General features: G+C 38.6%; 1 pseudogene; it reads right to left on the bottom strand.

Moving 5' to 3' along the window:
* Positions 1-3,542: 3,542 nt before the first annotated feature.
* Positions 3,543-11,760, bottom strand: LOC121491786 (annotated as a pseudogene).
* Between the last annotated feature and the right edge of the window lie 765 nt (positions 11,761-12,525).

The raw sequence follows: 12,525 nt of genomic DNA, 5'->3' as shown, positions 1-12,525 counted from the left end.
GGCAGGTAATAAATATAGAAAAAGATGTACAATATCTTACTTGAAAATATTAAAATGTATTTCAGGACATAAAACAAATAAATGGAGAAGTATAGACTGTTCATAGATATAAATACTCAATGTTGTGAGAATGAGAATTTCATGTACAATATCTTACTTGAAAATATTAAAATGTATTTCAGGACATAAAACAAATAAATGGAGAAGTATAGACTGTTCATAGATATAAATACTCAATGTTGTGAGAATGAGAATTTCTCCCAAATTGGTCCATAAATTTATTGCCATTCTAATTCAAATTTTAACAAGGCTTTTGACTGTAGTTGACAAACTGATCTTAAAATTCATAGGAAGAATAAAGGTTCAAGAGCAATTTTGAAAAATAAGAATAAGGAGGGGAACACTTGCCCTCCCAAATATCAGGATTTATTGCAAAGCTGTGGTCCTGAAACAATGTGATATTAGTTTGAAGGTCTATAGATGAACTGATGGAAGAAGAAAAAAAAAAAAAAACGTAACATAGGCATACACATCCAGAGAACTTGGTATATGTTGTACTTCTGTACCTGGGAGGTGGGGGGCTTAGCAGGGGCAGAGTAAATAGTGGAGAAAGAAAGGTCTATCAAATAAGTGAGGTGGAGAAAACTGACTATCCTCACAGCAAAAAACAAACAAACAAACAAAAATACCCCTGCTGACCATATATGAACGTAGAGGGACATTCCAGAAAATGCTGGTAAACAGGTTGCACATTTTAAGAATCTGTAAATTAATAGAACAAAGGCCATAAAAAAAAATTAGTAAATGATCTGAACAGGCAATTCACAGCAAAAGGAAACCCAATGGCAAATAGCCACACAGTAAGATTTTCCCCTTCCCTGGTAATTAGGAAAATGAAAATGAAACAGAAGCAAAATAGCACTCCATATGACGTTTTTGGGCAAAACTTAAGAAGTCTGACCACACATGGGTTAGAGCATGAGTTATAGCAGTGTTGCCGTGAGTTCATTGTCAGTGAATCAACAACATGCATTAAATAAGATGTCTTCTTAAAAAAAAATAAATAATAAAAAAATAATTAAATAAATAAATAAGATGTCTTTAAACAGACACACACAAAAAACAAGGTTATGTGCGGATAGGCTGCGACCAGAGGCTCACGGGAATCTAACCCTGTATTTTCATAGGCTCTTGGCATGTTTCTTACACTGAAACCAAATTACGGGTAGGGGTCCGTCCTATTTTTACAGAATGGCTATAACCCTTTTAATTTAAAGATGATTCTAGGATTCATAGGAATTAAAATGTTCGAGGGCCACGGGGAAATAAATATATTGAGAGATTAAGAATACTAGGCATAGATTCTAGAAAAAACTCAAGCAAAACAACTTCTTTGGTGAGTGATATACAAAAAGGCTCATTTGTTTTTTAGTTCTCTTCTAAATGCACTACTCTTGAACCTGAACAGTGTCTTCTCTTTACATTCTGGTGAAATACAAGTAAGAGTCTTTCTAAATTTATTTAAACTATTCATTTCTTATCCAGTGCTTGCTCTTTTCTTACTCATTGCAGAGTCCCATAGCTGTGAACAAGAAGACCAACATCATTCCCTGAAGCCTTCTCTTACTTCAGTGGTACCTCTTTGGCCCTCTGTACCCCACAGCTAGGGTTCCCCTGAATCAGGGGATTTTTTTTTGACACTGAGGTTCTCTTTATTTCTGACCATGTCTTTACAACCATCTATGCAGGGATAACTCCCACATCTACCTCCCAAACTTGAATATCCCTCTAGAAACTCAGATTCATAATTCTAACACGGTAAGATGCATCTCCCCAAAGATCCTATTAACTCCCAAGTCAACATCCTCCCCTCTCTGAATCACCTTTCCTTTTTCTGCTCACATCAGGAAGAATTTCTCAAACTGTGGCTTCTGTGCTCTTGTAACATAGACGTATGCCTAGGCTTCAGTGTCCAAGTCCTCAGAGTAAAGCCAATGATACATGTATTCAGCTAGGCAGGCATATAACAGGGGCACAGAATGGGCTCTGGGTCATAGAAGGTCCTGTCGCCACAGTGAGGTCAGCTAAAGGCCTCTCACTCTGCTAATGAGCTAGAAAACACTATCTTCTCTCAAAATATGCAGCTATGATAAGGGGCTTTACTTAGAAAAAAAAGCCAGTATTAGCTAAACGCATTTTATATAAAAATATATATAAAACTTTTAAAAAGTATAAATGTATATATATTATGAATATATATATTTAGCTAAATGTATTTATTTGTATGATAACAATAGCTACCATATTCCTAGCATTTACCGTATCTAAAATCATCTCTACCAACAGGAGGTGGCATTCGTGGCCCCTTCCTGAGCTATAATATCAAAATGAATGCCAAGGAACATGATTTAATGAGGGAAAGAGATAAATAGCAAATATTTAAAATTTATCAAATATTATTCCCTTTGTACTTTCCGAAACACAAAGGGCCAGCATTTGAACCTAGATACACCTGACTGTGAAGCTGGTCCTCTGTATGCCTCATGAACTCTACCAGAAACCACTAGTCGCTCACTTAACAGCCATTCCCCATATTCTTTGCCAATAGTAAAATCTTGATTTTTCTCAGCTGTTAGGTGGCCACGTGCTTCAGAGGAATTTGTCCCCTTTCCAGGCCAGCAACGAATCGTGATGTTAAATCAAATAGGGGAGTTCCATTCTTATTCAGGTCAACAACTGAGCCATGGACACGTGACCCAATCCTGTTGCATAAGACATGTGGCAAGTCTGATGGGAAGCCTTCAGAGATTTTTTTCTTTCTCTTAAAAAAATAATGACACCAAAAGGCCATTAATTTAATTTATATTTTTATGTGTGGCTTGTTTGTTTTCACCTCTGTGATGTGATGTCCAGAACTTTGGCAGCCACCTTGGGACACTGGAGGGAGTTACTCTAAAGGACACAACGATGACCTGAGGATAGCAGAGTGGGAAAGAGAAAGAACCCAGAACCCTAACAAAATTGATAACTTGATTTAAACCTATACTTCCATTTTTCTTTTCAAATAAGGCAGTAAAAACTTTTGGTTTACATATTTGGGATTAGGTTTTCTTTTACTTGAGGTCCAAAATTACCTGACATTTGGTTTATGAAATAAGATTTTCTTGTGGATGGTTTGAACACCTAGAAATAAATTTTCTTATAAGTCAAGAAATAGGGTTTCTGGCTTCATTATGGGATGTAGAAAACAGGAAAGAACATCACTCCATACTGACGACCAAAAAAAAAAAAAAAAGAGCTAGATAATTTATAAAATTACAACTTTTCTTGGATCAGTTACAGAGCTGTGGTCATAGGGTAAACAATTAACTTAAGAAATGCAAACAACGATGCCTCCAAGGAGAGCACTTGCTTAGCTGCAGCAAACACCAGATGCTATACAATCTGGTTAAAAAAAAAAAAATGGCTACAATTGTTTGTTTGTTTGTTTGTTGTTTTTCCTCAGCACCAAAATCTTTTTAATAACAAGGCAGGATCTGGGGTTAGTTTGTGTAGCCAAAGATGACCTTGTGGCCTTGTGATGACCTTGTGGACGTCTGCTCCAACGTCCAGCCCTTGGACTGCACTTAGGGCTTGATGTGGCTGTGTGGGGTTCCTAGGGCCTTGCCAAAATACCTGTACCTCTCAGCTCTTGCATGAACCAGAGAGGAAGATGGTGCCACAGCCCTTGGGAGACTCCAAGCCAGCTGGTCAAAGATGAGGATCTTGCCCTCAGCTTTGAGGATGTGGCTACAGGCATGGCTGCTCACACACAGCTCACACACCTTCAGTTTGGGCATCTCCTACCACACACATTATTGTAGGGACATATAGTCCCTACAACCAGTGCTGTTTTCTCTTTCTGGCCAAGCAGCTTCATCTTCTAGATCATCCTGGAGAGGAATAGAGGCAGCTGGTTGGTGTGACTCATGAATGACCTCTTCAACAGAACTTGGGTGAAGGTGGAATTGGTTTGTTTGGCCAGAAACCCATAGAGCTTAACCAACAGTCTCAGGTAGGAGTCCTGGATCTTGGGGTCCTTGCACCAAATCTTTTGGTCCCTGTTGTAGCAAAAGCAGGTGCCATGATGGCGCCAGAAAACAAAACAAAAAAACTGACTAAAATTGTTAAAGAATGCTTAAAGGTCCAGTGTGAGAGTATAGGGAACAGAGTTTAAAGTGAAAGCATGGAACTACTGAGAGCCACAGAAATAGAGGAACTCACACCCATTTGCAGGCCCTTCTCACAGACCTCACTGAGTATGCATGGGAAAACTAGAGACAGAATGATCTAGAGAAGCATCACTTGTGGTTCAGCCTTGGAGAAGGAAAGAGCAGCCACTGAGGTGAAGGCATGAAGATCTGCCTGTATCTGTCTCTCCTATGTCTCCTACAGAGTAAAAGCCTTATCCCACTGGAGGAAGGGCATCATACCCTGGTACCCTCAAGGTACAGGTGAAGACACTTGCAGATGAGAAAAGGAACAGAAATACCCTCTGGGGAAGGGCAGGAATACACTTAGGCCCAGATCATTAGAGGTTGCCAGCTTGTGGATGAGAAGAATCACTGAGAAGGCTCCACCTCCAAGACACAGGGATGGAGCACTTATCTAAGATTGGCACTGAAGCAGGACAACAAAATACACTCTCAACACCAGGCTAGCAAACACCAGCAACAAGAAACAGTGGTCTTCAAAAGTATCCCTGGGTGGCTCAGCAGTTTAGTACCTGCCTTCAGCCCAGGGTGTGATCCTGGAGTCCCAGGATCGAGTCCCAAATTGGGCTTCCTGCATGGAGCCTGCTTCTTCCTCTGCCTGTGTCTCTGTCTCTCTGTCTCTCTGTCTCTCTCTCTCTCTCTCTCTCTCTTTGTCTATGTCTCTCATGAATAAATAAATAAAATATTTTTTTTAAAAAGTATGGTGAGAGTCCTTACTGAGGCACAACCCATGTGGGACAACCTAAATATTAAAGTGAAGCAGACATTGAGAAAAATCTGGCAACCGTCTCCCTACCTTAAACACAAGATAATGCTAGAGGTTGAAGCTTGTGGCATAGTGATTGTAACCACAGCAAGAAAATAACTCAAACCCCGCCCTACTGTCTGGGTTGACAATCCCACACACTAAAGGCCTAGCAAAAATAAAAGGCATGCCCATTATCAGGCATGAATATTATTTACCTCAGTATGTACTGTTCTACATAAGACGCACAGCTTTCATCCAAAAATTGCAAGACACACAAAGCAGCACATAAAAATAATACATTATTAAAAAATACATTATTAAGAGACAAAGTAATCAACAGAATCACAATCAAATAAGACAGAGATGTTGGAACTATCAACCAGTGACATTAAGTTGTAAAAAACCTCCTTCAAGAAGAAATAAATCATCTGACTAGTCCTATACCTTTTAAATATATTGAATTTCTTTTTTCTTTTTTTTTAGATTTTATTTATTTATTCGTGAGAGACTCAGACTCAGAGAAAGAGGCAGAGACACAGGCAGAAGGAGAAGCTCCATGCAGGGAGCTTGATGTGGGACTCAACCTCAGGATCCCAGGATCATACCCTGAGCTGAAGGCAGATACTCAACCGCTGAGCCACCCAGGCATCCTAAAGATATTGAATTTCTCATTAAAAACCTTTCAAAAAAGAAAATTCCAGGCCCAGATTACATCATGGCAAGTTCTACCAAATGTTTGAGAAAGAAATAACAACCTTGTACAAACTCTTCCAGAGTTTGTATATATAAAATATGGGGGGAAATTCTCAATTCATTTAATGATGTCGGCATTTCTCTGATGCTGAAATAAAAAATGTTATAAGAAAAGTACAAATTAAAAAAAAAAAAAAAGAAAGTACAAATTAATATCTATCTTGAACAAAGATGAATAAATCTTTTAGCAAAAACTGAGCAAACTAGGAATAAAAGGGAACATCTAAAACCAACAGAGGGCATCTATCAAAAATTAATACCTTATGTCATACTTAATGGTGAGAAACTCAATATCCCTCCCCACCTCCAGCACCCAAGATTGGGAACAAGTCAAAGATGTCCCTCCTATAGCTCCTTTTCAACATCATACTAGAATTCCTAGCCAATGCAATAAGGCAAGAAAAAAAAAGATGTATACAGATTGGAAAGGAATGAATAACCTAGTCAAGAATCATAAATGGGGTCTGAAATTTTACCCTACATGCAAATAAACAAGGTAAGCTGCCCTGGTTAGCATAGTGTACAAGATCCCTGAGTCATAGAAAAGGATGTTGTTACTTATAGCAATAACAATCACTGGAATATCAGTATCTGCTTGTGCTGGTAACTCTAACTCCAGTTCCCACAGGGAAGCATGAAGAGGGCCAGAAAATATTGCAAATGATTAGGCATTCCAAATGTTCTATACTGGTTGTCACTAATTGTCAGATACTGGGGTCAGGTGTAGAATTTGACTACAAAGAGGACAGAAAATATTTTATGGAACTGTTCTATATTTTTTTAAGATTTATTTATTTATTTATTCATGAGAGACAGAGAGAGAGAGAGCGCAGCAGAGACACAGGCAGAGGGAGAAGCAGGCTCCGCGCAGGGAGCCTGGCATGGGTCTCAATCCCAGGACTCTAGGATCACACTGTGGGCCAAAGGCAGGCTCCAAACTGCTGAGCCATCCAGGCATCCCTGTTCTATATTTTTAATATGATGGTAGTTTTGTGACTATAGAACTTTATACTAAAAAGGGTAAATTTTACTATATCTAAACTACACTACTTTTTTAATCAAAAAATATGGAGACATATACAGATAAATGTGTTATCTAAAAAAAATATGAATCCTACTTTCAGAAATTGTTCAATTATTTCACCTTAATGGTCATCATTTTCTACATCTGCTTTAATTTTTATTCTCTATTTTGGTTTTCACAATTATTTGATTTTTTTGTATGTAAAGACTGTTCCTTGTTACACCTACATAATTACTTTTATTTATTTTTTTTATTTTTTAAGGTTTTATTTATTCATGAAAGACACAGAGAGAGAGGCAGAGGGAGAAAGCAGGCTCCCTGCAGGGTCCTGGGATCATGCCCTGAGCCAAAGGTAGACACTCATGTGCTGAGCCACCTGGGCGTCCCTATATAATTATTTTTAGATATAAATTAACAGAAATTTGGTTTAAAATGTTATTAATATATTGCCTTGAATTTATGAGCATTTTCAATTAACAACTTTATAAGAACCATTAAAGCTGTTCCCACAATTCTATGAAGAAGCAAGGGAGGGATCCCTGGGTGGCGCAGCAGTTTGGCGCCTGCCTTTGGCCCAGGGCGCGATCCTGGAGACCCAGGATCGAATCCCACATCAGGCTCCCGGTGCATGGAGCCTGCTTCTCCCTCTGCCTGTGTCTCTGCCTCTCTCTCTCTCTCTCTCTGTGACTATCATAAAAAAAAAAAAAAAAAAGAAGCAAGGGAAATGTAATCATGAGACACAGAAATTAGAAAACTTTCCCAGACTCAAGCTACATTGACCAGTTCAGATCAGTCCAACTAAAGTCAAGTGCCTTGAGTCTTGTGTGCAACACATCTATGGTTTCTTAACTGAATCTGGCTACTGTTCAAAGTCAAAAATACATAACCCAAAACTGCCAGGCTAGGGGAGAAATCAGACTTGGAGCAAGATTACCAGGCCAGAGGTAGACATACAAAGATGGAGATCTGAGATAAAGCAGATACAGTCAAAAGGAAGCAAGGAAGGCCAAAAGTTTGGGGAGTTTGACCAACCTTTGAAGCCACAGTGGGATAAACTAGAGGTAAGGGGGACACTCTGAGAAAATTCAACCCTTTAGATTCTCCGGCTGAAAAACAATTGGGCTAGGGAGACCCATTGCCAGGTGAAAGGAGAGAGTCTGAGGTTGAATAACCAATTCAATGTGGGCAGTTTTGTAACCCTTCTGATCCAGGGCCACAGATTAACTCTTGCATGCTCAGTTGACCGAGCTTTCCTGCAAGGTCCAGAAAACATCCAAACAGCTGATTTTGTGGAATAAAAAACCAAGCCAGTTGACTAAATTGGCAATATCAGCAATTTGTCAGATGTTTTGGTGTCTTTTGGACAGAACTCTTTCATCATCACTTTGCTTAATGTTTCAAAATATGGTCTTATGTTTAAAAGGAAACAGAGAGTAGCAGAAAGAACATATCTTTTGGAAGGGAAGCAGATTTGAGTAAAAAATCATTACTGTTTCTAGGTATCTGACTTCAGATAATTAAAAATCTCTGAATCTCAGTGTCCCTATATATAACAGGTAAATAGTACCTATCCCATGGGAATTCCTGTGAGAAGTGCCTAAAATGGCATTTGTAAAGTACCTAACCTACAGAAGACATTCAATGAACAGTAATAATAATTGCCATTTAAAAAATATTTCCTGCTTAAACTAAAGCATGTGCATTTCATAAATAACCCATCTAGTTCATTCAAGAAATATTTACTGAGCACCTGACATATGCCAAACACTCTTCTAGATACATAGACTTTGACAACAAGGAAAAGAAAATCTCTGTCCTCCCGGAACTGGCATGCTATTGGGGAGTTGTGTATTACCTGCCACCTGCATAGCAGGAGATGCTTCTCACACTGAGCCCAGAGTAGAACTCCCATTGAAGCTTGGCCAGCAATGACTAAGGCCACTGGATTAGATCTCCTGAGAGAATGGTGTGTAGGTTTCCCAAAGAACCTCTGCATCAACATAGGGTCCTGCTGAAGAAAAGGGTTTCATTCGGCACAATGGACATCTATTGAGAAAAGAGCTTAAATTTTGCAAACTTCCTCATGTGGATACACCAGTAATACTGTTGGTATTTCGGAGTACTCTTACTACAGGAGTCACAGGCCCAAATGCCAAGCAAAGGCCATAGGTAAATGAGTCAGGAAGCCCATGTCATGGTTGAAGAATAGCAAATATTTAAAAAATTAAACTGTCTCTAAAAAATATGCAGCCACTACTGTTTCCAGTTGGTGTTGCTGGAGAAAAAGCAAGTTGCCAGAACTGATTTTTCAATAGAAGCCGAAATCTCTATTTTTACATGAAATTAAGTGATTTTCCAAATAAAACCCCTTATAGTACTGATTCAGCATAGGAGACATGAGTTTGCAACTCCTGGAGAGCTCTAGAAGAGTCCATTTTTTAAAAGCAAGAGCATAGGGATGCCTGGGTGGATCAGCAATTGAGCGTCTGCCTTGGGGTCAGGGTGTGATCCTGGAGTCCCGGGATCGAGTCCTGCATAGCGCTCCTTGCATGGAGCCTGCTTCTCCCTCTGCCTGTGTCTCTGCCTCTCTCTCTCTGTCTCTCATGAATGGATAAATAAAGACTTTTAAAAATTAAAAAAAAAAAAATAAAAAGCAAGAGCATAAACGATCTTTAATCTTTTTTCACATTTTATACTGAAAGATGTTTTTAAATTGCAAAATACCAAATGGCAAAGATTTCTAATTTTGTTTGTTTGTTTGTTTCATCTAAAGCCACAATTGTTAGTCAACATCTAAGAATGTAGAGCTCAACGGTGGATCCCATAAGTTGTGGAAAGGCTACAATTAGGTTAGAGTAATGATGGATTAGAGGAAATAGAATGCTCTCGCCCTGACGTCTTCGAGCCTCCTCTTGCCCTAGTAGTAAGACATGCGGGGACTTGTTTGTAGTCGCAGATTTTGTATTCTCTCTTGACATGGCTGCAGTGAAAAAGCACATCTGTGAAGTGTTTGCCAGCATGTCAAGAGTAACAGGACCCTTGAAGCCATTTCAAATGTCATGCCAATCCTCGTGCATAACATCTTTAAAAGGATTGTTGCTTTAGAGGTCTTAATATTAAAAAAAAAAAAAGAAGAAGAAGAAGGAGAAGGAGAAGAAGAAGAAGAAACCTGAAATGCAATACTTTTAGCCACTTAAAAGTGGAGGGTTTTTTTTTTTTTCACTAAGCAAAGTTGAACTTTTTAAACTTCTTTTTACCAAACAAGCCTTTTTGGTGGTGAGCAAATAAATTAGCATGTGAGTCTTAAGTGCTCTTAAAATCGTTTTGCTATAGATCTGTCCACTGTTTATAATTCTTGAATAAATCTAAAAGCACAGAAAGCCATTCTCTAAAGGTTTATGAGCATTTTTCCATGAAGCAGAAGTCAAACAGAAGATCAAAGACATGTAACAAAATGCTTCAGACTCGGGATAGGGTGGGCTGAAGCCTGGCGAAAAGAAACCAACCTCTCCAGATAGTTTGGAAGATATGTCTTGTTCTTTCAAAATAAAAGGAAACTAAAACATGATAGTCTCAGTGTATCAAACTGACATTTTTGAACAACGTTGTTAAAAGCATCAGTCTTTGATATTTTACCCATAGTATCAAAGGCATTTTAAAAGAGGTTAGACAACTGTTTTACCAAGTGGCAAATAGGAACAAAATCAGGTGAATTTATTCTCTATTCTTAACAGCTGTTCTCTGGGCTTCTCTGTGTCTTTCAGCAAAGACTTTTCCAGGTTCACCAAGGATTAATATACAGTCTTGAGTTCTCTTGAGCGCGTCTTGAGTAGAGTGCATCCTATATTTTGAATACTAACTATTTGATGCTTCAGCTGTTGATAGGACACCAACTGACATGCCTACAATTCACTGTAAAAAAAAAAAAGAAAAAGAAAACAAAAGAAATACAATGAATATATTTGCTGGAAAGGCATGAATCTATCCAGCCATGATTAAACCAACCCTCAATAAATCTGCTTCTAATCATCCACTGGTATTTAAATATATAGCAACTGTCTATTAAATTTAATTTTCCTTATTTAATGACAGTTATTCTAAATTTAATGACAGTTGTTTAAAATGTATGTCCACAGATTATTAACAACATTTTAACAATATTTTGAAACCAAGGAACGGGGATCCCTGGGTGGCGCAGCGGTTTAGCACCTGCCTTTGGCCCAGGGCACGATCCTGGAGACCCGGGATCGAATCCCACGTTGGGCTCCCGGTGCATGGAGCCTGCTTCTCCCTCTGCCTGTGTCTCTGCCTCTCTCTCTCTCTCTCTCTCTCTCTCTTTCTGTGTGTGACTATCATAAATAAATAAAAATTTAAAAAAAAAAACAAGGAACGCAAGTATGAATCCATCAAATGTCAATAAATCAATTACTATCTAATGTAGAGTACCGAATTGTTAATTTGAAGCATACACAAGTGAGAATGCTTTGAACACATTTCGATGAAAAATAATTTGCTGGGAGGGGGTGGAGGGGAATCCATCTGTGAGCTGCTAGTACTATTTCAGCATAAAATTAAGGATCTATAACTTTAAAATATATTCGCTTTGTATGAAAATACGCTTTCGGCGAAGCACATTAAATTTTCTTGATTGAGAGTTGATTTTAACCAGAATACCGTTTTAACATTATGAGTCAAGTGGTTTTAATTTTTCTGTTGCCAATTAAATACGTGCTAAAAATATTACATACTATTTTATCCTGGGGATTCACAACCAGGTCTATACAGAACATTCCTTCCTATCGACTATAAGGAAAAGAAAAAAAAAAAAAAACCTTTTTCAGGTTATGGTGACCACCAAATCACCAGGCCTGGAGCAGAACAAAGTCCTGAATACAGACGACTCTGTTTCTGCCTGCTGGTGGAGTTTGCTTTCCGGTGGGACTCTGGCAGCCGTACCTTCCCGGGGAGCATGAATGAGCCATGGCCTTCTTGCCTGGCCTTGCCCCTCCAGCTATACTTGCCCACATCCCTGGGGCATTTCCTGGGATCAGCAGTGTAGACGGGCAAGCCCCTGTGATGTAAGAATACTAACCTTTAAAGCACATCAGTAGACACTTTGTAGCATATGCCGTTTATTAGGGTTTCCATTAAAAGTATTATGTTTCCATACTTTACAACCATAAAAGGGTAAATAATTTCAAAGGATTGCTTGATAGGAGACTTCTGTTTTAAATGGAACTTGGAAATATCTGGGAAATCACTGGAATAAATGTACTTAATCAACCCAATGCTGTGAAGTTCTTTTTAACTGTTTTCTTGAGCACATAAAAAGATATACCATTTCCTCCAACATTTTTTGAAATAAGTTTTGGTTTGGAGTCTTTCCTCTGTAACATTTGACTTATAAATATTTCTTACAATGCTTCCTTTGTCTTTCTTTCTTTCTTTCTTTCTTTCTTTCTTTCTTTCTTTCTTTCTTTCTTTCTCCTAGCACTGAGACTTCTCAACACCAATAGATCGCTCCGCACTTCACCTCTCTACCCTATAGTGTAAGTTAGAACTTCAAACCAGAAAGTAACATTACATGCCACTCAAGAAAACCTGCTCCACCACTTGATAAGTTGGCGAATGTATATTAAATGCCCCTATTGAGATATTTCCTTTTCTAGAGGAAACAAATTCTTATCCATGACACCAAGCAAATATGTCATCAACCTGGGCTGTATGCGAAGCCAAGAGGCCATCCG

The sequence above is a fragment of the Vulpes lagopus genome, chromosome 5 (genome assembly GCF_018345385.1).
Source record: "Vulpes lagopus strain Blue_001 chromosome 5, ASM1834538v1, whole genome shotgun sequence".
Lineage (NCBI taxonomy): Eukaryota > Metazoa > Chordata > Mammalia > Carnivora > Canidae > Vulpes > Vulpes lagopus.
Note: the sequence above shows the minus strand (reverse complement) of the source record. Positions and strands in the feature narration are given on the sequence as shown.